This window comes from Sminthopsis crassicaudata, chromosome 2 (assembly GCF_048593235.1).
Source record: "Sminthopsis crassicaudata isolate SCR6 chromosome 2, ASM4859323v1, whole genome shotgun sequence".
In the NCBI taxonomy this organism is placed as follows: Eukaryota; Metazoa; Chordata; class Mammalia; order Dasyuromorphia; family Dasyuridae; genus Sminthopsis; species Sminthopsis crassicaudata.
In genome coordinates, this window is record NC_133618.1 from 615,265,865 (window position 1) to 615,291,220 (window position 25,356).

A 25,356-nucleotide genomic window follows, 5' to 3' on the forward strand; every position below is an offset into this window, starting at 1 on the left:
ATTCTTGTAAATTTAAAGGCACAAGTAGTAATTGGAGAGGCCTGGAGTGTTGAACATTTTTTTCTTTTCCCTCCTTTGTGAAATTGGGGGAACTCCCTAATATCTGTGAGGCTTTGGAGTCTCCCAACCTGAGGCAGCTAAGTAGCTCAGTGGATAGAACCCTGAACCCAGAGTTATGAAGACTTGAGTTTAAATCCAGTCTAAGAAACTTAACTTATTAGCTGTGTAATCCTGGGTGAGTTTCTTACCCACTATTTAGCCTTAATCTACTGGAGAAGGGCATAGTAAACTACTCTACATATTTGCCAAGAAAACCCAATGAACAACATATGTATGCCATGGTACTTTGGTCATAAAGAAAACAGCTGAATGACTTAACAACAACAAAGCTTAATGAAGAAAAGAATAAGCAACTTATGTAAATGGCTTTATGGATAGGAATTCAATTTCCGCTTCTTCCCATCCCATCTAGTGGACTACACTCCCCCTGACAAGCATCCGTGTGCTTATTGATTGATCTGTTAACATGGAAGAGAGACGTTAAGCTTTTCCTAATTTTTTTGTACTCCAGTGATGGGATGTATGTCCCAGAATGGGATGGCCACCACAAAGCAGGCCAGACAGGTTTGCAAACTGCCAGACAACTAGAAAGACCACAAGGCAGACAATTCACAGGAATACAGGTCTCTGTAACTCTTCCATTCAGCAATGGACAAATTCCCCTCAGAGGCTACACTTAGCTATCTATCTGCCTAACTTTGCAAAGGTAAAGAAACACTTTCTCAAGTGTTTCTCAAGCATTTACTATGTGCCCAGTACTCTGTCCTTTAACCAGATAGAGTGGAAGACACAAAATAAGTAGAATCCTTGCCTTCAAAGAGATCTAATCCAAACAAAGAGCAATGTAATATAGAGAAGTAGCTGTGGAGTCATTTAGCTTTTCCAATACTCCATTCTTTAGCTGTGAAATGAGGGTAATAATATTTATAGGACTTACCAGATAGGTAGATAACAAAGAAAATCTTATATAAACACAAATAAAATTCATAAACTGATACAGAGAAAAATTAGCAGAACTGCAAGTACAATTTACACTGTCAAACCAATATCATAAAATGAACAATTTTGAGATCTTTTTTATAACCTGATGAAGAATGAAATAAGTAGAATTGGATTAATAATTTATACAATGATAATTTAAAAACTATAATCAATGCAATGATAATTCATGAGGCCAGATGGGAGGAGGGAGGAATAGGGATTAAATATAGGAGGGGTAAATGGGTGCACTAAACCGTTCTGAAAGGGACTTAGATGGAACAGAGAAAGATCCAAGAATGAGAAGTTCCCAGCTCATTTTGTCTATCACTCAGATTAACAATAAAATTATAAGAGGTTTAGGTAATCTGAGCACTCCTTGGTTGTTTCATGGCACTAGATCCTGATTTTTGCTTTGTCTCTACTTTTGGACCCAGTCAAGCCAAAGGTATCACAGGCCACATTAGCAGAGCATTTTAACTGTGTATGCCCTCTATCTGAACAGAGAAAATAAGGACTAAGCCAGATAATAAAGACAAATGCAATCTATAGTTTTGCATATTACATGCTAACCCCTTTTTAATAATAAAAGGATCTCTGTGAGATAAGACTAAATAGATGCTATTTATATCTATCTAAAATTCAGGGCTCTAAGCCCTAAATTCAAGACATGGACTCAAAATGTAGCATGTGTTTGGAGTAAGGATTTATTTTAAGAATCAGATGGTGCATCAGAGTAATTATAAATGGAGCCCAGAAAATGCAGTTAAACCTTCTCTGCTGGAGAACTCGTCATTCTGAAAAAGGACAAGAAGACCTTTTTCTGAATAATAGCATGAATTCATAGAACTTTTTAGGTTTACAAAGTGCCTTAATAAACTCATTAAGCATTTCTAATTGTTAAATACTTCATAAAAATGAGTGAAAATCTTTCAATTTAGGGCTATATTTGAAGCTTTGGAATTGTTAATCCATCGGTTAAAAATTGATTATTGTGTGTGAGATACTTGTTTGGCAACAACTATCCCAGTCCCCCTCTCCTGTCCTCAAGGACATTACATTTTAATAGAAGACTCTCATGCCACATATACATTAGAATGTCAGTTTTCTTATGAGTAGGATGGTTTCATTGGTTGAATTTGGATCTGTAGTGTCTACTTGGGCAACCGAAAGTGCTTAATCAATGCTTTTTGATTGATTAATATACATAATAAAACATAATATACACAAATTATACATAATGCATAAATGTAGAAGAAATAAATAAAAACCTAAAGAACAATTTAATCTTGCCCTCAAAGGATCATGTTCTCATTGTGGAAGGAAACATATATTAGGCATGAAAACTTCTACTGAGTAGTGATGGTTTCATTCTTTTATTTGTATCTCAGTATCTAACACACATATTTGACATATAATAGGTACTTAATAAGTGCTTGTTTATTGATTAATATGCATGAATGGGCACATACAAGATAAAGGTAAAAGAGACAAAAGATAGTATCAAAGGAGAAGGCTCCATGAACTGGAGAAGCACAGTTCTACAGCATGTAAATCAGGCAGCAGAAAAGCAACTTTAGACAGTAACAATAATAATTCCCCCCTTACAAAGCACTCTGAGGATCACAAAGTCCTACAATAGCTCTTGAGACAGGCACTATCCTATTGGGGTTATGACCCCATTTTACAGATGAAGAAATAGCACCAGTCTAAGTGACTTACCCAAGTAATACAGCAGCAAGTCATAGGAACAAACAGTAAGACACCATCTAGACCAATCCCTTCATTTTGCAATTGAGGAAATTGAGGATCAGAACAGTTAAGTGATTTTTCCAATACTGCACAGGGACTAAATATCAACAATAACATTTAAACTCTGGTTCTCAGAACCTTTTACTTAGTGCCTTTTACTATTCCATGCTGTCTCCAAGTATCTGAACTAGGTTTTGAACCCAGTCTCCTAATTCTATCCAACAATTCAACAAATATTTACTAAGAACTTATTAAGGCCTAGCTGAGCAGCTCAGGAAACAGAAAGGCCTTGGTATAAGTTGTGCTTTTTTCCATAGAATATATGTAATCTTGAACAAAATATTTAGCTTTCCTATACCCCAGGCAATTCTCTAAGATTTTGAGATAGAAAAGAATTTTGGCATTGGTGAAGTTTCTGCACCAAAAATTTCTTATACTTTTGAAATGGCAGATCTATACAAAAGCATGCTTCAGGCTCTGTGGTGGGCAATGGGGAATGCAGAGATAAAAATGAATTCCTCCCTTCATGATGCTTACACTCTCCTAAATATTCATTCCTGTGTTCTACCTGCTACTCAGCTCTGTCTTGATCTCAGATAAACTGGAAGGGAACATCAAGCTCACTATCTCAATCATAATCTCCTTTTGATGATTCCCCAGAAAGAGAGCTTTGTTTCCCAGATTCTTTTAAAAGGGGCTACTTTTATGTGTAGCTGTGGCTTCTGGAAAAGTAGGGGCTACAACACTTCAGAGACATTTGCTAGATCAATCTCCCTCAAGGATTTTCTCCCTAGATGAGGACTGCAAGGGGCCAGACTGGAAGGAGAGCTGGTAGTTTGGAGTTGGGATGGGGTAAAGGAGGGAGGGAATCTCTACTATTTTCAGGGCTCTTTGGCCCAGAGTTCTGGATTGCCTCCACTGAGATCTAAGGGAAGATGTGGCCCGGTGAATCATAGACTTAGCCCAAGTGACTCCTCAAATATTTTTGTGAGAGGCGGAGTATGTCATGAGAATGTTTCTGTTCCAAATGGGGAGGAGGGAGAATGACCTTTTGCCAAGTTTATCTTGGGGAGCTGGAATTTCAAGAGATATTCCTGACTTGAATCATGATATTCTCAAGTCCTAGAATCAGCTTTTTTCTTAAACTATTGACTTGGAAATTCATATGCTCATATAGAGTTGAACAGCCTCTTTTGATCAGATCAAGTCAATACCCATGATTATTATTAGTTCATCACATAGAGCTGACCAGTTTCCCTGTTCCCAACTCCTTGAAAAATACATGCATGATCATACCAAAATGTGTGAGATACAGCCAAAGCAGTAATAAGGGGAAGTTTTATAACTCTAGAGGCCTACTTGCATAAAATAGAGAGAGGGTCAACGAATTGGGCTTACAACTAAAATTGCTAGAAAAGAAACAAATTAAAAACCCCCAGACAAACATGAAACTTGAAATTCTAAAAATAAAAGGTGAGATTAATAAAATTGAAAGTATAAAAAGTATTGAATTAATTAATAAAACTAAGAGTTGGTTCTATGAAAAAACCAACAAAATAGACAAACCCTTAGTAAACCTGATTTAAAAAAGGAAAGAGAAAAAGCAAATTGTTAGTCTTGAAAATGAAAAGGGAGAACTCACCACTAATGAAGAGGAAATTAGAACAATAGTTAGGAGCTACTTTGCTCAACTTTATGCCAATAAATTCGATAACTTAAATGAAATGGAAGAATGTCTTCAAAAATATAGCTTGCCCAGATTAACAGAGGAAGAAGTAAGTAGTCTAAATAGCCCCATTCAGAAAAAAAGAAATAGAACAAGCTATTAACCAACTCCCTAAGAAAAAATCCCTAGGACCAGATGGATTTACATGTGAATTCTACCAAACATTTAAAGAACAACTAACTCCAATGCTATATAAACTATTTGAAAAAAATAGGGATTGAAGGAGTCCTACCAAATTCCTTTTATGACACAGACATGATACTGATACCTAAATCAGGTAGATTGAAAACTGAGAAAGAAAACTATAGACCAATCTCCTTAATGAATATTGATGCTAAAATCTTAAATAAGATATTAGCAAAAAGACTTCAGAAAATCATCCCCAGGATAATACACTATGATCAAGTAGGATTTATACCAGGAATGCAGGGCTGGTTTAATATTAGGAAAACTATTAGTATAATTGACCATATTAATAATCAAATTAATAAAAACCATATGATCATCTCAATAGATGCAGAAAAAGCATTTGATAAAATCCAACATCCATTCCTACTAAAAACGCTTGAGAGTATAGGAATAAATGGACTATTCCTTAAAATAACAATGAGCATATATTTAAAACCACCAGTAAACATCATATGTAATGGCGATAAACTAGAACTTTTCCCTGTAAGATCAGGAGTGAAACAAGGTTGCCCACTATCACAATTACTATTCAATATAGTACTAGAAACGCTAGCCTTAGCAATAAGAGCTGAGAAAGAGATTCAAGGAATTAGAGTAGGAAATGAGGAAATCAAACTATCACTCTTTGCAGATGACATGATGGTATACTTAGAGAACCCCAAAGACTCTGCTAAAAAGCTATTAGAAATAATTCAGAACTTTAGCAAAGTTGCAGGATACAAAATAAATTCACATAAATTCTCAACATTTTTATACATTACCAACACAATCCAAGAGCAAGAGATACAAAAAGAAATTCCATTCAGAATAACTGTCAATAGTATAAAATATTTGGGAATATATCTATCAAAGGAAAGTCAGGAACTATATGAGCAAAATTACAAAACACTTGCCACAAAAATAAAGTCAAATTTAAATAACTGGAAAGACATTGAGTGCTCTTGGATAGGCCGAGAAAATATAATAAAGATGACAATACTCCCTAAACTAATATATTTATTCAGTGCTATACCAATTAGACTCCCAAGAAACTATTTTAATGACCTAGAAAAAATAGCAACAGAATTCATATGGAACAACAAAAGATCAAGAATTTCAAGGGAAGTAATGAAAAAAAATAAATTAAGGTGGTCTAGCTGTACCTGATCTAGAACTATATTATAAAGCAACAGTCACCAAAATCATTTGGCATTGGCTAAGAAATAGACTAGTTGATCAGTGGAATAGGTTAGGTTCACAGGGCAAGATAGTGAATAAAAATAGCAATCTAGTGTTTGACAAACCCAAAGATCCCAACTTTTGGGATAAGAATTCATTATTTGACAAAAACTGCTGGGAAAACTGGAAATTAGTATGGCAGAAACTAGGCATGGACTCACATTTAACACCACATACTAAGATAAGATCAAAGTGGGTCCAAGATTTAGGCATAAAGAACAAAATCATAAATAAATTAGAGGAACATAGGATAGTTCACTTCTCAGACTTGTGGAGGAGGAAGGAATTTGTGTCCAAAGGAGAACTAGAGATCATTATTGATCACAAAATAGAAAATTTTGATTACACCAAATTAAAAAGTTTCTGCACAAACAAAACTAATGCAAACAAGATCAGAAAGGAAATAACAAATTGGGAAAAGGTTTTTACAGTTAAAGGCCTCATCTCCAAAATATATAGAGAATTGACTTTAATTTATAAACAATCAAGCCATTCTCCAATTGATAAATGGTCAAAGGATATGAACAGATAATTTTCAGATGATGAAATTAAAACTATTTCTACTCATATGAAAGAGTGTTCCAAATCACTATTGATCAGAGAAATGCAAATTAAGACAACTCTGAGATATCATTACATACCTGTCAGATTGGCTAACATGACAGGAACAAATAACGATGAATGTTGGAGTGTTTGTGTGAAAACTGAGACACTGATGCATTGTTGGTGGAGTTGTGAAAGAATCCAACCATTCTGGAGAGCAATCTGGAATTATGCCCAAAAAGTTATCAAACTGTACATACCCTTTGACCCAGCAGTGCTACTACTGGGCTTATATCCGAAAGAAATACTAAAGAAGGGAAAGGGACCTGTATGTGCCAAAATGTTTGTGGCAGCCCTTTTTGTAGTGGCTAGAAACTGGAAAATGAATGGATGCCCATCAATTGGAGAATGGTTGGGTAAATTGTGGTATATGAATGTTATGGAATATTATTGTTCTGTAAGAAATGACCAACAGGAGGAATACAGAGAGTTTTGGAGAGACATCAACTGATGCTGAGTGAAAAGAGCAGAACCAGGAGATCATTATACACTTCAACAATGATACTGTATGAGGATGTATTCTGATGGAAGTGGATATCTTCAACATAGAGAAAAGCTAATCCAATTCCAATTGATCAATGATGGACAGAATCAGCTACATCCAGAAAAGGAACACTGGGAAATGAGTGTAAACTGTGAGCATTTTTTTTGTTTTTCCTCCCAGAATATTTTTACCTTCCAAATACAATTCTTCCTTTGCAACAACAACAAAATTCGGTTCTGCACATATATATTTTACCTAGGATATACTATAAGATATTTAATATGTATGGGAATGCCTGCCATCTAGGGGAGGGGGTGGAGGGAAGGAGAGGAAAAATTCGGAACAGAAGGGAATACAAGGGATAATGTTGTAAAAAAAAATTACCTATGCATATGTACTGTCAAAAATGTTATAATTATAAAAATTAATAATAAAAAAACAAAAAAATTTTAAAAAAAAGAAAAATACAAGCATGTCCCTTGCTAAGAAAATCCTAATTGCCTCTTGGGTAAACTGGCCCTGTACTGGTTCTGGATACATTAATTACACACCACTTCCTTACCACATTCAAATTCAACTGGATTTTTCTCTGTTGTAATTCCTATTCATATCCTTCGCAATATAAGTGCACCAGTGTGCCTAGCTAGCTGTATTTTCTGTTCTGGCGTCAATAAAATGTTCTGTTTCACTCTTTTTTAAAAAACTTTTTCAAGAACATCTGTGTTAGTAAAAGATGTTAGTATTTTGTTGATACGTTTTAGAATAATTTACAGGTACCAATAATAACATCCTGCTTCCTAGATTTATTTACACTTAATTGAGAGAGGAATGTTATTAAATTTTATTCACAGGCAAGCATCTCCTGCCTTCATATTGTGTGTGGGTTTTTCTAAATCAACATCCTATAAACAGGAGTCATAGAACAGATGCAAAGTATCAGCTTCTAGCTAATCTGGCTTATTTGTATCCCATGATGGATTTCATTACATTTTTTTTATTTTAAAATGAAATCCCTAATGATACCTGAACAGTCATTACTTCTGCTCATTGATCAGTCCTTCTTGTGAATTACTTCTAAGAAAGTGGGCACAGTGGGTTAAGATGAAGATGACTTCTTTGAGATTATTCATGAATTTAAGCCCTTGGGCCACACAGCTTCTCCAAAGGTATATGAACAAAGCTATGAGAAGAGAACTGACTTAAATGAAGTTCCAATAGACAGATTCAATTTTTTGTATTGAACAATAGTAACTTTAGAGAACAGGTGATAAAGCATACTTTTTTCCTCTCAGTACCATGACTAGAGAACATTATATACACTATCCATCACAGTCATCTTGTCTATTGGTTTTGCTTAACTATTTTTCTTGGTTCAATGGGTGGGAGGTAGAGTAGTTCAGGAATTGACAGTGATATAAAAAAATAAAATGCATCAATAATTTTAAAAATGTTTCCCCCAAACAGTTATACCCTTGGCACTACATTAAAATCTTGGCTCTCTTGTATAACCCTTATGTCAATCTCTTTCCCAACAAAAAGAGGCTAAATACACTTTATGAATCTCTTGCTTATCTGGCTGAGTGCCCCCCCCACTTAAATGGAACTTCAGCATCAGTGTCTGGCTCCTTCCAAGGGTAACTAGCTGTTCCTTTTATAAAGCACTCAGACTCAAGAGGTTTTAAAACATAGAATAGTTCTATTTACATAGTAAAGAACCCAGAAGAATTTCCTTTCCAGCTCATAATTGACTGTTTACATCCCACTAGTTACTGTTGTCCTGGGTATCTACATCCCCTGACTGCTCCCCACTATTACACTGACTTGCTCCTCTTTTTCTAGAAGGTGTCATGGGTTCTGCTCACTACTATTGCTATCCTCTGACAGACAACGATACCTTTAAAAAAGCTGAACCATATAATAAATCTATTGGGTCCTCAGCCAATAAAATAAAGCTCTTTCCTGTCTCCCAAGGCATCAAGTGCCTCTTGGCTATTTAAAATCATCCTCATTTGGTCAATTTCCATACTTATAACCCATGCAAAAGTTTTCTTCAGGTGATTTTTGGAATGTGTCTTTCTTTGATCAAAGGAGCCTCTGTTTCTTACTCCAAAAAATTTTATGGCAAGACCCTGTCTATTTTTCCTTCCCCCACTCCTTGTTGCGTCTACTCATCTCAGAACCATCAATTGAGTCTTTTAAAAGGTCAGAGAGATATTCTTTCTATCTATCTTCTTTTCATGTCTTTTTGTTTTGTGTTATATCAACTATTTCAATCTGTTTTCTGATCTCCAAGAGGGAGAAGTTCAGAGATAAGCCTCTGGCAGTTGTTCCCACAGCATAGGACTGTGACTTAAAGGGTAGAAAAACATCTCCTTGCTGAAATGTTGTAGAAATGCCATCTGTAGCTCTCCAAAATCTCCAATCATCACTTCCTTCCAGATGCTCCAACCTGGGACAACATGGATATTCACCATCCTTGATGTCTGATCTTTTTTAGAGCAAAGGTCTTTATTCACATATTATGATAGAAAGAGTGTAAGATTTAGAAGCACAGGGCTTAGGTTAAAATTCCCAACTCACTGGATCTCATTTTCTTTATCTGAAAAGTGAGAGGGTTGTACCAAATGCCTCCTAAAATCCCTTCCAGCTTGAAATCTTTTTTTTCAAATCATAGTATCTTTCAATTTTATATCACCTTCATTTTAAAATATATCTTTCCCCATTTCCCTATCTATTGAATCATTCTTTGTAACATGGGGAAAAAAGGAGAAAACAAAGCAGTTCAGTAAAACTACTCATCCTATTAATCAAAACTAACAGCATCATAATATTCCACACTCATAATGCTCCACTCCTGCAAAGGGCAGAATTTTCAGCTTTAACTCAATGACCATCTTGGAATCTCTTGCTTCAGTCAAGGTTCTATTCAAATATCATCTATTACTATATAAGAGACCTTTAGGGGTCCCTTTGGCTACAAGCCCCTACATGAAATTTTTATACTTAATTTGTACATATTTTGTGTATCTGTAGTTCAACCAATAAAATGTAAAATCTTTGAAAAAAAAGACTATATTGTTTTTATCACTGCACTTAATATAGTGCCTGGCAAATAACCGGTCTTTTATAAATGACTGGATTAGATACATGATCCCTTGAACTATGTTGCACGTCCATTGGAGTTAAAAGACTCTCTGGCTGCAATTATATACAACTCTAAGGGTGATTTTCCATTTCTGATTCAATTAAATCGATTGGTTCTGAGTTAAGAATTCAGAAGTCCCAATTCTAGTCTACCCAACTAAAGTTGTCTCTTTGTTTTCTTTCTTTGACTTGTAGCATTGACCCCAAAGCATATTACAACACAATTATTCACATACTAACTACCCAACATTTTCTCCCTCTTTTACTTTCATCTTTGAAGAGAAGCATAGCTAAGATTGAACATGATATGAATGCTGTCCTGCCTGGAGGCAAAGGGAAGGTCTTAAAGGCAAGTCTCAGAGTTTCTCCTGGCCCAAATTCTGGGATGAGTCCTATTATTTCAAAGGCAGTGTAGTTTTTAGAACTCATCCAAATCTGGAGTTGCACTGAGATACTAATTTATTATCATGTAAATCCCAGAAAAGCAGGATACGCTTAAGAAAGGTCAATTCAAATTATCCGGAAATTACTATAATCAAAAATAAACCTAATTGGAAGTCAAAAGGACCCAAGTGGAAACCTGGCCTGGAAATTCAACTTTATTCAATAAGTAATTCAGGAACTGACAGTGATGTAAAAAATCAAATACATCAATAATTTTTAAAATGTTTCCCCAAAACATAGTTACATCCTTGGCACTACTTTAAAATCTTGACTCTTTTTAACCCTAATGGCAGTCTCTCTCCCCAAACGGGGTTAGATACAGTATGCTAAGTCCTAACTTTAATAGATGCTGGAGAGATAAAGACCAAAAAATCCTCTGTTTTCATAGGGCATTCTCAATTTAATATATTATTTTCACATATACACATATATACATATATGTTTATATAATGTATATAAATATACACATATATTTGTCCTATATTACATGCATCTGTTCTATACAACAAGTATACAGATATAAAATATAAAATAAACTTCAGGCAGGAAAGAGTAGGAACATCATGAAAAGTTACATTTGGTAACTGAAATAAAGCTTGAAAAAGGTAAAAGATTCCAAGATTTAGAAGTAAGAAAAATGATTATTTCCCTCTCATGTTAATAACTAATTATTAAAATTGGGGAAACCGGAGATTTTTTCCACAGTTCTGTTTCCTTTTCCAATCTCTCAAGGATATTGCTGATAGAAAATAGGATTATTTTTTTCCTCATTTTGGGTATTGATACTCCACCAAACTAGCTCCAGCTTGGGTCGGGAATATAGATTCTTTATCTAGATTATCTAAGGCTAGAGATGGTCTAGGTATAGGGTTAGTCTCTCTGGCCAAAAGTGACATGATGTTATTCTCAGTTATTCATTGAAATGAATTCATTTCTCTTTGTAAAGTCCATCTCTCATTAATTGTTAATCAATCAGAATTGATTACTCAAGAACACCCCTCTTCCAAAATTATAAGTCATGAGCCAGCCACCGTGATGGCCTTTGGCATTCTAGAATGGTAGTGGCCCTTTTATTTAAAATGCTGACATTATTAATTAATAAATTGATTAATTACCCAGAAATCATGTCTCTTGAATTTTTCAAATGCTGCAGAGATGAGGAAGAAAAGTATTCCAGGCCACTTGTATAAAGCCATGATATTGGCAGATGATATGGTACATATGGAGAGCCACTAATAAGTCTATATAATTTAAATGGATAGTACTTGAAGAGTTATTAAAGGAAATAAAGTAGGAAAAGGAGATAGGAACTTGTGGAGAGGGATGGAAATGTAAGCCATAGGGTTTGAGTTTTTCCCCCATGGATGTACTAGGGAGCCACTAAAGAATTTTTAAAGCAGGGCTAGTGAAGACCATCCTTACTTTATACATATAGTAGCCTCTTTTGTTTTCATTTTAGACTCAGACTATAATCTGAAGTCAGATAGTTCATCAGTGTGTGGTCCCTAATAAGGCACAGCACATGGACAATGAGATTGGCCTAGAATTGAACATTCTAATAGTTAGCAATAACTATTAGATAATATAATAGTTAGCAATCTTGCAATTAGAAAATTTCACAGCCTTTCTCTTGATCCCAGATTGTTCCTGGATATAAGGATATTGGTTTTGATTTTAACATTACCCATGATGTTTTATGGTTGAATATCCTATTTTCAATTGGGTGCTCTCCCAAAATGAAAATTGCAGGTGGCCTACAAAGCAATGAAGCCACGTGGTGAGCATAAGCAGACTGAAGTTTATTAATGATAATGACTTGTGCCTGATAAGTAGCATGAAAGTATCATCCTGGAGGTTTATATTCACAAAGAGAATTAGGCTGTCCATGAAGCAAGAGCAAAGGATTACCTAATGGACAGACTTCACACTACACTGGTACCCATAGAATATTAAAAAAAAAAAAAAGCAGATACTTATGGAGGATTTGTGGATAGAGAAGAACAAGAATCACCAAGACCAGGAGGGTGTGGGAAAGTTGCAATCTGAACCATTGGAGAGACTGTTACCATTGGAGATGTCACTTAAGACACTAAAATTTTTAAACCCCAGGACCCTGATTCATTCTCATGAATTCTCATAGGAATGTCTTATGGTTTTTTCTTCCTACTCCTGAAAAGGAAAATTTCTTTTGTTCTGATGCTAGATTTACATCCTTCTCTTATTTTCTTCTTTAATCCTGACCTCTGGCTTAGAGCAATAGAATTATTTCCCAAGTTATGTTATTTGCCAGGTTAAAATTAGAATAATGTGCTGGACAGGTCTGTCTACCATGAGCCCTTATGAGGATTGAGTGGTGGTGTCTGCTGCCAGTGCAAGGAGAGTATCTATGGGAACCTGGATGGCACATTACCCATACAATACTGCTTACTATGCTGGGCTTTGAAATCAATAGCTAGCAAGACCTAGGACCACAGAGTATATAGGGATTTTTTGTTATTTTTTTCCTCAGCTAGACTTTGGATTTTTAATTGCTTTGGCAAAAAGGAAATGTATAATACAGTCACATACTCATATAGCATATATACATATATAATTATATATAGTTATTTTTGCATATATGCTATGTATTATATATACTACATATTCTCATTATTTATATATGTGAATTATATAATAATGTGTATAACACACACATACCCAAATATACCCAAATTTGAGATATCTCTAAGTGGATATCCCATAAACATTTTAAACTCAACAATCCAAAATAAAACATTTTTCCAAACAAAAACAAAACCCCAAACATACTTCTCTCTTTGCAGCTTCTCTATTATTATGGAGTGTGGCGACTGCGTTAGCATCCTGGATACCTTAGAATCAGCCGGAGTCAGGATAAGCAAAAGCCTTTATTAGCAATAGAAATGAAGAGAGTGGACAAGCAGGATCCCTGCGACCTCGCCGCCTAGTCTCTCTCGCAGAAGTGACCCTGGCTAGTCTCCCTGCACCTCCTAGTCCCTCCCACACCAAATGATTGGGCCAGTAAAGGATAGTGGGAAGGGCCATTTTCCAAGCATATTCTTATAAAGTATTGTCCAATTGGTAATTAGCCTCAAGTGCTTGATTGTCCCACCTCAACATTGACTCAAGAGTTTCAGCCCCTTACAGTGGAGGGTATCACTATCCTTCCAGTCAACCAAACTCTCAAGCTAGACATAATTCTCCACTCTTCACTATTTCTTACCTCCCTATGTCTTATTCCTTATAATAAATCTGTTGCTAAGGCCTATTAATGTATCATCCTGCAAGAACTATAGCATAGGTTTCCCTTTCTCCTCTGATATTACTATCACTTCAGTGTAGGTTCATATCACTTTACTCATTTTGTTTTTGTACTACAGTTGGTCCTAAAAGTCACGTTTTATTCATTGGCTCCATCAAGGGGAAAGTCATTTCTATAACAGCCACAAAAAGGGCACATTTTCTGCAATAAATTGCTGGATGGTTTCTCTGCCACATGTCTCTCCCCACTGCAGTACATTATCCACTCAGTTGCCAAAATTGTCTTCCAAAAGTAAAGGTAAGATCACATCACCTTCCTACTCAATAAACTCCAGTGGTTCCCTATCACCTCCATGACCAAAAATCTTCCTTTTAGCATCCAAATCCTTTTACAACCTGCCCAACTTCCAGGTTTCCAATGTTCTCATACCTTATACCTTTGTGTAATCCAATGACACTGGCATCCTTTCAATTCCTTGAACAAGACACTCCATCCCCCATGTCCAGGTATTTTTGTGGGCTGTCCCCATTATCTAGCATATTCTCTCACTTCATCTCTGCCTCCTGGCTTCCCTGACTTCCTTCAAGTCCCAGCCAACATATAATTTCCTACAGGAAGTCTTTGCTAATCCCCTTTCATTCTTGATTCTTCCTTCTGTTGGCTAACTCCAAATTATCCTTCACTTGGAATAGTACTAAAATTATTTTCTTTGTACATAGTTGCTTTCATGCTTGCATCCTCCATATCTTGAAAGAAGGACTGTCTGCCTTTCTTTGTATTCCCAGGTCTTCACATACCATGTCTGAAAAATAGTACATGTTTTAAAGATGTTTATTGACTAATTTACTAGTGTATCTTTATACATATATATATAAATGTAATCACACATGTAGATAATATGTGCTTCAGTATTGATTTATTTTGAGCAATATAATATCGATCCTTCCTGTCAAATGAAAAACTAAATAGGATTCTCTGTTCACTGAAATGTATTATTACAAATAATCTATACTGGGACTGGCAGCTTTTCTCCTCCGGGTTCAGAAGAAGCTATCTCATGATTTAATTTTTAGAAAAATCATAAAAATGAAAATTATTCAGGAAGAGTAAATTAGGTTACAAAGAGAATAACGCCCTAAAATGTTGTACCCAAGGATCATCACACAATGCAAAGTGAAGGTCAGATGCCAATTATTTATAGATTTCAATGAGTGGCATTAAGGGGAATGTTCCCTAATGGTATTCAGTGTCTTTGTTGCTTGTCAAAGGGGAATAAAATCTGTTAAACATCAGGAAGGAGTCGTGAGCAGCATCTTTAACCCACTTATCACCCACACTGACACAAATGAATGTTTCCTCTACCCTTGCAAAAGATGTCCTTTTTTGTGGCTGTTATAAAAATGATTTTCCCCTGATGACATCAATGAATAAAACATGACTCTTAGGACCAACTATCATACAAAAACAAATATCTATCAATATCCACTAAGCACCTGTGTTGCACATGGAGTTGTATGCTCAACTCTGCCCTGGGCCCTGCTTAGAAGAACAACAATACAAAAGTTCAGCATCAGAAAGACTCACAGGAGAAAGACAAATTGCTGCCATTCTCTCAGTTTGGGCTTCCACTATCAAGATAGAACAAAAGAATGAGACAATTGCCACATTGACCTCTGATATATAGTACGCTGACCTGGATGCAGAGAAGACTAAGAGGTCCTAGAGGTACCGACGTACACCTCCTTTCTTTCTCCAGTATGGGAGTGGGGGAGCAATAGCTTGGTATCCTGGAAAAAAAACTTCAAAGAATTAAGTCCTATTTCAATCTGGCATGTACCAACTGGGTGAAGAGGGAAAATCATTCTTCCTCCCTATGTATGAGTTCTTGCATTTATAAATAGGAGGGAGAGTGGAGAAATAAAGTGAGGATCTTCAGTTCACAGGAATGTTATAAATATCAAATATAATACTAAGAGAAAGTATTTTTAAAATGTCTTCTCTAGTGTTTGAGCTTGGAGCAGTGGTCTGGGGGTGCTTCATGCATGAATGCATATCTTGCTTGTAGCCTCCCCCAAATGAGCCTGCCTGGGGCATAAGATAAAGGAGAAACTGAGGAGGATTTGTCTCAGTCATCATATTCTATCCAGGCTATACTTGGAGACCCTGGCTCAGCAGCAAGGAGGTGGTCATTAGTCTTCCCAGTTGCTAAACACCATTTTAAAAAGTGACAAACACCCCCACATCAGGCCATCTAATCTGAGGCAATCTGAAACACTCAACAAGGTCCTTTGCTCCCTTTCACCCCAGCAGGGTCCTTTCCTCACATCCGAGCATGTCTTGGTGCTACTGTGGTTTGGCCAATCCCCAGCTATCGCCTGAAGCTATCCATGCATAGCCTCTGGATTGGTTATTTTTTTTTTACTCAAATAACCAGTCTCTTTTGGTCAAAAACAGAGCACAGATGTCTTTATTCCATCCCACTAAATGCTTTTTTCTTTCTTGTTTAGGCTGCATTGACCCCAGAGCACATGACAATTAAATGACTCATATACAGACTGCCCCTGGGCTGGTCATCTCATCTGTATCTCTGGGGAGAAGCAAAGCAAAAATTTTAAAATGTTTTCAATGTAATTTTGGGGGTTCTTAACTTGTTTTGATATGCTGTTTCCACTTTGTCAGTTGGGTAATAAACCCTATGGACCCCTTCTCAAAATAATATTCTTAAGTTCATAAAATAAAACATTTAGGATTACAAGGAAAATTAGTTAAATCGATATTTTAAAGTTATATTTAAAATAATTATATTTTTAAAAATATACATATTTGAAATGTATATTTCAAATAGTTATCTTTTAATATATACATATATATTTTTTAAATTTGCAGATCCCAATTTGAGGATCTTTGGGTGTACTCCCATGGCTTTTTCTGACTTATGAGTTTAAATCAAGACTTTGAGACCTAGCTGCAAATCCCAGTTTTCACATTCACTAAATATATGACTGTGCAAATCATTCAACCTCTCTTGGCCTCAGTTCTTCCTCTGTAAAATGGGCTTAATAATCCCTATATCTACCTTATAGGATTGTAGTAAGAGTCAAATCAATCAATCAATCAACAGGTATTTATTAAGGACCTACAATGTGTCAGGAACTATGCAGGACTCTGGGAATATAAGTACAAAGAATGAAGCAATGTCTACTCACAAAGAGCATAAGTTGCAACTGAGGGACACAATTACATATGAAATATTTCTGTTATAAAGTTAACATATACAAATATATACAATGTATTTAAAGGTATTGGGAAGATAAGGCACCAGCAGCTGAGATCTGGAGAGACTTCATACAAAAAATGGTTCAACTACAGTATTTTAAAGGAAGAGTCTCTATTAAAAGGAGAGGGTATATTCCAGGCATATGGAACTGTTAGTGCAAAGTCATGGAGGTGGGAAATGTAGAGTCCTGGGTGAAGAACAGAGATAAGACCAGTTTAATTGCATCTTTAATGTGGGAAGAGGATGAGGCTGGGAAGATAAGAGTCATGACCATATTGTGTAGAGAATTAAAAAACAAATAATTTCATGTATGTGAAGTACTTTATTAATGCTAGTTAAATGTTGGCAGATAAATTTGCCAGCACCTCAACTCAAACCTGGAATTACAGCAAATCTCAGTTCTGCCACTTAGAATTTTGACTTTACATGACTTTCAGAACATTGTCTCATTTCCCTGGACCTCGGTTTTCCTCATCTGCAAAATGAGGGGGTGAGACTAAATATTCCATGGTGTTTTCTAAATCTGGATCTATGATCATATGTTTGTAACATTAATATCAGTCACAAAGAATGGGATTAGGAAAGCAGGATATGGCTCAGAAAAGCCAACTCCACCAGTCTGTTCAGAAAAACAACTGGTTTGACTACTTTGCTGATTCGATCAATACTTTCACAGAATGAACCTAATCTCCTTGTGGAGACAGGCAGACTTTCCTTCTCCAGTTAGCATAATAGGGAGAGCAATATTGCTGACCCATGGGGTCTTGCACCACAGCGATGGGGAGAAAAGGGAGGGGAAGAGAGATCATCAGTAATTATCCAGTGTACTGATGCAGAAGGGGCAATGGGAGGCTGTGGGTGTTTTCTGCAAGCTAACCCTCCTAATTCTGCTGCCAAGTGAATGAATACAAGGGGAGAGGCAAGAAGCAAGGGACGATAGCCATGGCAGTGAAACAGAGGTCACAGGTCTGTAAGTATACAACCTTCTGTGAATATTTTTGAGTTCTGCTGATAGAGGTATCTATCCAGGGAAGAGACACTGGCAGGTGTACCCCATAAGTGTTTTCCTGGTATATTTTGTGTCATCTCTGAAGGCTGAGTACCCTAGAGTCAAAAGGCTCATGAGGAGTCATTAATTACCTCCTGGGCAATAATCTGGATTTTCTTTGCCACTGCTAATCAATGGAGTAGATGTGACTGGAAAACAGCCCCTGGTTATTTATGCCCAAACTCTTTAAGATGAAGGGGTCAGTAGTTTGTCAGTCTTAGCTGTTTCTAAATGTTACATAGCATCTTTTGGGATCATCAGCATCCCTTTAGTGCTAAGGTTCTTAACTTTTTTTATTTGTTTCATGACAATCTGGTGAAACCTATGGACGTTTTTGCAGAAAAATATTTTTAAAAAGGAATTGAGAAACACAGAATTTAAATAAAGGTCACACAGCCAATAAATATCTGAGGTGAAATTTAAAGAAAAATGTTTTTATAATGCATAAAACTATATACAAGAAACCAATAATATTGAAATTATTATAAAAATATTTTAAAACAACAAATTCATAGACTTCCCCAAAATCTATTGATCAACAATTTGGAGATCTGGTTTTAGACTCTAGCTTTAGAGAGTACTTAAATCAGTGATCAGAGACCCTGAAGAGAAAGCTAACCTAAACAGAAAGATCTGTTTGAATATTTCTACTCATACATACTACAGATAAATTGCTTAATTTCACATGAATATTGATTTCTACTTCTGTAAATTTCTCAAGTTAACCTTACAAGCTTTCTCTATGTCTCTGATGCAAATATATATATAATGTGTATATACATATATATGCAAACTTTGAAGTATTATAAAGGTTATTATCATTGTTATTATTAATATTATTTTATTCAATCTACACTTTGAAATACATTACTCTGTGAGAAAGAAGAAAAGAAAGTTTGCTTTCTGTACTCCAAGAAGTTACCAAAAGGCTCCCAGAATCTAAAGGGAAACAATTCGCTTTCCCTGCCCATGTTTACATTATTGTTAGATGCTCTTTCAAGAAAATCAACTGTATGACTCTGTTTGAGATAATACCCTAGAGTTAGCTTGGATGCAAAGTGATGTTTACAGAATACCAGGGAAGGATGAAGAATGCGGAATGCAAACACAGATGTGTGCAACTGAGTTCCTAAGTCCCTGAGCTCTGATCTCCAGCTAATGTTGCTGCCAACCTGCTGGACACAGGAAATGAGCTAACTTGTTTTGTAGTTTAAATACAATTGTATCCAGGAAAATGACGATGGAAAACATGTCTTCCTCTCCTTCAATATTTCTTCTTCTCATGGGTCTTCCAGACACATCTGCTGAGTTGATGATGGAAACATATTGTTTCTCCCTGTTGGAAAGACTCTGGCAATGGAAATATGGACCTGACTTCAGAAAAGCTCTGGACCATATCCACCGTGCCAGAAATTCTCTTAGGTATGAGGGTCTAATAACTGGTAGGGATGTAAAAGGCAGATGGTCTCTGCAGGACTGTCAGCTTCCAGGCTGCATATTCAGCTCTTAGATGCTGGAAAAGTAATTTCTTAAAGAGAGAAATGTTCTAAAATAGATGAGCAAAGAACCAGTGAAATTGTGCTTATCAGTTTTCAATCAATTACCCACCCTGTATCATCAGCTTTTGGGATGCTATGTTTCTGTTTCCTAGTTTAAGAGTAAGCATAAAACTGACAACCATATCTCAAAGTCTAGGAAACCTGGGAATGATTGATTAGTGAACCAAGCGTAGCAAGTTTATTGATTAAAACTAATTGCTCATATGCCTGCAGAATATAATTGATATTGAAATACACTGTTTTCATTGATCATAACAACAATAAAGACTGTCATCTGGTACACTAACACCTCAAATTCAGTATCTCCCAAACCATGTTTAATGTCTTTTATGGGGTAAACAATATTTTATTTTTTCCAAATACAAGTAATTAGTTTTTATCATTCATTTTTATAAGATCATGAGTTTCCAATTTTTTATCCCATCCTCCTTTTCATCCTCCCTCCCTAAGACAGAAAGCAAATATGCATTCAGTCTCTGTAGCTCTTTCTCTGGATGTGGAGACCGTTTTCCATCATTGTTTTGAATCATTGTATTGCTGAGAAGAGTTAAATCTGTCAAAATTGATCATTGCACAATGTTGCTATTACTGTATAAGTATTCTCCTGCTTCAGTTCACTTCACTCACCCTCAGTTCATGTAAATCTTTACAATTTTTTCTGAAATCCATCTACTCATCATTTCTTATAGCACAAAAATATTATATCACATACATATACCACAACTTGTTCAACCTTTCCCCAGTTATCGGTCATTCCTTCAATTTCCAATTCTTTGCCACCACAAAGAGCTGCTATAAATATTTTGTGCATGTAAGTCCTTTCCCCTATTTATAATATCTTTGGAATACTATTCTAGTAGTAGTATTGCTGTAGCAAAGAGTATACACAGTTTGTTTGTCCTTTGGGCAAAATTCCAAATTAATCCCCAGAATGGTTGTCAGATCACAGCTCCACCAACAATGCCTTAATATCCCAGTTTTCCCTCATCTTCTCCAACATTTGTAATTTTTCTTCTCTATCATAAGCCAATCTATTAAATGTGAGATTATACGTCAGAGTTATTTTAATTTGTATTTCTATAATCAATAGTAGTTTAGACAACTTTTTACATGACTATAGATAGCTTTAATTTCTTCATGTCCTTTGACTATTTATCAATTGGAGAACCAATTGTATTCCTTTAAATTTAACTCAATTCTCCAAGTATTTAAGAAATGAGAATTTTTTAAAAACACTGAGTGTAAAAAAAATGTCTTTTTGTTTTTCTTCTAATTTTGATTATATTGATTGTGTTTATGGAAGAAATTTTAATTTAATGTAATCAAAATTATCCATTTTACATTATATAATATTCTCTGTCTCTTGTTTGGCCATAAATTCTTCCATTCCCCATAGATCTGACAGCATAAACTATTTCTTGTTCTCCCAATTTGCTTATGGAATCACCTTTTCTGTGCAAATCATATACTCATTTTGACTTTATCTTGTTATACAGTGTGAAATGTTGGTCTATACCTAGCTTGTGCCATACTGTTTTTCAGTTTTCCCAGAAGTTTTTATAAAATTCTTTATTCAAATTATCTTATTTCAGAAGCTGGAGTTTGGGGGGTCTATCAAACAATAGATTACTATAATCATTCCTACTGTGTGTTATATATCTAATTTATTCCATTGAATATCTATTTTTTAGCCAGTACCAAATCATTTTGATGATTACTGCTTTATAATATAATTTTGGACCTAGTACAGCTAAGCCACATTTTTTGCATTTTTTTCATTGATTTCCTTGGTATTTTTGACATTTTGTTCTTCTAAATGAACTTTGCTATTATTTTTTCTAAATCTATAAATTTTTTGGTAGTTTGATTGGTATGATACTGAATAAGTAAATCAATAGTAGAATTGTAATTTTAATCATATAAGCTCAGTCTACCAATGAGCAATTGACATTTTCCCAATGGTTTTCATCTGACTTTCTTTGTATAAAAAGTGTTTTATAATTGTGTTTATAAAATTCCTGATTTTGTGTTGGCAAGCAGATTCCAAATATTTCATATTGTCTAGAATTATATTAAATGAAATTTCTCTTTTGTCTTTTCTTGTTGAGCTTTCTTGGTAATATACAGAAATGCTAGATCATATTTTTTATTATTATTATCTTACAACTTTGCTAAAGTTACTAATTATTTCAAGTAGCTTTTTTAACTTGATTCTCTAGGATTCTTTAAGTATTCCACCATATCATCTGAAAGAGAGATAGCTTTCTTTTCTCATTGTCTATTTTAATTCCTTCAAATTATTTTTCTTCCCTTATTGCCATAGCTGTTTCTAGGTCTGTACAGAATAATAGTGCTGATAATGGGCATCTTTCTTTCAATCCTTATCCTATTGAAAAAAGTTTCTAGCTTATTCCCCTTACAGATAATTTAAATGATCACTTTAGATACTGCTTATCACTTTAAGGAACATGTCCTTTATTCCTATTCTTTTTAGTGTTTTTAATAGGAATGGGTATTGTATTTTGTCAAAAGCTTTTTCTGCATTTACTGAGATAATCATACAATTTCTGTTGGTTTTATTATTGATATGGTCATTTATATTAATAACTTTCTAATATTGAACAAAAGCTGCATTCCTAATATAAATTTTACCTAGTCATATTGTATAGTCTTTCTGATATATTTCTGTAATTTCCTTGCTAATAGTTTATTCAAGTTTTTACATCAATATTTATTGGGGAAATTGATCTATAATCATCATAAAATCAAAGAAACAATCAATAAACTCATTAAGAACAATAACAATAATACCAAAATTTATAGGATGTAGAGAGATTTACATGAACTAAGTGAAGTGAGTAAAATCAAGAGAATATTGTACATTGCAACAAGATTTTGTGATGATCAACTGTGATAGATTTGGCTCTTTTGAGATAATTCAGGCCAATTCCAATATACTTGGGTTTTTTATTAATTTTATAATTGGATTCAGAAGGTAAAAATAACCTGGGAAGAAAAACAAAAATGAAAACAGTTTACACTCATTTCCCAGTGTTCCTTCTCTGGGTGTAGCTGATTCTGTCCATCATTGATCAATTGGATCTGAATTAGATCCTCTCTTTATCAAATATATCCACTTCCATCAGAATACATCCTCAAATAGCATTGTTATTGAAGTGTATAATGATCTTCTGGCTCTGCTCATTTCACTCAGCATCAGTTCATGTAAATGTCTCCAAGCCTTTCTGTATTGATTTTGCTGGTCATTTCTTACAGAACAATAAAATTCCATAATATTCATATACCATAATTTACCCAACCATTCTCCAATTGATGGGCATCCATTCATTTTCCAGTTTCTAGCCACTACAAAAAGGGCTGCCACAAACATTTTGGCACATACAGGTCCCTTTCCCTTCTTTAGTATTTCTTTCGGATATAAGCCCAGTAGTAGCACTGCTGGATCAAAGGGTATGCACAGTTTGATAACTTTTTGGGCATAATTCCAGATTGCTCTCCAGAATGGCCGGATTCTTTCACAACTCCACCAACAATGTATCAGTGTCCCAGTTTTCCCACAGCCCCTCCAACATTCATCATTATTTGTTCCTGTCATCTTAGCCAATCTGACAGGTGTGTAATGGTATCTCAGAGTTGACTTAATTTGCATTTCTCTGATCAATACTGATTTGGAACACTCTTTCATATGAATGGAAATAGTTTTAATTTCATCATCTGAAAATTATCTGTTCATATCCTTTGACCATTTATCAATCGGAGAATGGCTTGATTTCTTATAAATTAAAGTCAGTTCTCTACATATTTTGGAGATGAGGCCTTTATCAGAACCTTTAACTGTAAAAATGTTTTCTCAATTTGTTACTTCCCTTCTAATCTTGTTTGCATTAGTTTTATTTGTACAAAAGCTTTTTAATTTGATGTAATTAAATTTTTCTATTTTGTGACCAATAATGATCTCTAGTTCTCCTTTGGTCACAAATTCTTTCCTCTTCCACAAGTCCCAGAGGTAAATCATCCCATGTTCCTCCAATTTATTTATGATCTCGTTCTTTATTCCTAAATCATGGACCCATCTTATCTTGATATGTCGTGTTAAGTGTGGGCCTATGTCTAATTTCTGCCATACTAATTTCCAGTTTTCCCAGCAGTTTTTGTCAAATAATCTTATCCCAAAAGTTGGGATCTTTGGGTTTGACAAACACTAGATTGCTATAGTTATTCACTATTTTGTCCTGTGAACCTAACCTATTCCACTGATCAACTAGTCTATTTCTTAGCCAATACTAAATGGTTTTGGTGAATCCTGCTTTATAATATAGTTATACAGCTAGGCCACCTTCACTTGATTTTTTTTTTCATTAATTCCCTTGAAATTATTGACCTTTTGTTCTTCCATATGACTTTTATTGTTATTTTTTCTAGGTCATTAAAATAGTTTTTTGGGAGTCTGATTGGTATAGCACTGAATAAATAGATTAGTTTAGGGAATATTGTCATCTTTATTATATTCTCTCGGCCTATCCAAGAGCACTTAATATTTTTCCAATTACTTAAATCTGACTTTATTTTTGTGGCAAGTGTTTTGTAATTTTGCTCATATAATTCCTAACTTTCTTTTGGTAGATTGATTGCCACACATTTTGTACTATCAACAGTTATTTTGAATGGAAATTCTCTTTGTATCTCTTACTCTTGGATTGTGTTGGTAATGTATAAAAATGCTGAGGATTTATGTGGATTAATTTTGTATCCTGCAACTTTGATAAAGTTTTGAATTATTTCTAATAGCTTTTTAGCAAAATCTTTGGGGTTCTCTAAGTATACCATCATATCATCTGCAAAGAGTGATAGTTTGGTTTCCTCACTACCTATTCTAATTCCTTTAATCTCTTTCTCCACTTATTGCTGAGGCTAGCATTTCTAATACAATATTGAATAGTAATGGTGATAGTGGGCAAACTTGTTTCACTCCTGATCTTACTGGGAAAGGTTCTAGTTTATCGCCATTACATATGATGTTTATTGACGGTTTTAAATATATGCTCCTGATTATTGTAAGGAATAGTCCATTTATTCCTATACTCTCAAGTGTTTTTTAGTAGGAATGGATGTTGGATTTTTGTCAAATGCTTTTTCTGCACCTATTGAGATGATCATATGGTTTTTGTTAATTTGGTTATTGATATAGTCGATTATGCTAATAGTTTTCCTAATATTGAACCAGCCCTGCATTCCTGGTATATATCCCTCTTGGTCATAGTTTATTATCCTGGGGAGGATTTTCTGTAGTCTTTTTGATAATATGTTATTTAAGATTTTAGCATCAATATTAATTAGGGAGATTGGTCTATAATTTTCTTTCTCTATTTTCAACCTATCTGGTTTAGGTATCAGTACCATGTCTGTGTCATAAAAGTAATTTGGTAGGACTCCTTCAATCCCTACTTTTTCAAATAGTTTATATAGCATTGGAGTTAATTTTCTCACAATTAACTCCTAATTATTGTTCTAATTTCCTCTTCATTAGTGACAAGTTCTCCCTTTTTGTTTTTAAGACTAACAATTTGATTTTC

At 34.9% G+C, this 25,356-nt stretch overlaps 1 protein-coding gene across 4 annotated transcripts in view; it reads left to right on the forward strand.

The window, feature by feature from the left end:
• Positions 1–25,356, forward strand: part of ARHGAP22 (Rho GTPase activating protein 22) — a 400,236-nt gene that overhangs the window by 51,436 nt on the left and 323,444 nt on the right. The window contains exon 1 of one of the 4 annotated variants that reach the window (XM_074296124.1): positions 18,056–18,121. The exons of the other annotated variants lie outside the window; for them this stretch is intronic. The gene's annotated coding sequence lies outside the window, so the exon portion shown is untranslated. Of the gene's footprint in view, positions 1–18,055; positions 18,122–25,356 lie in introns of those variants that run through there. 4 annotated transcript variants of the gene reach the window in all.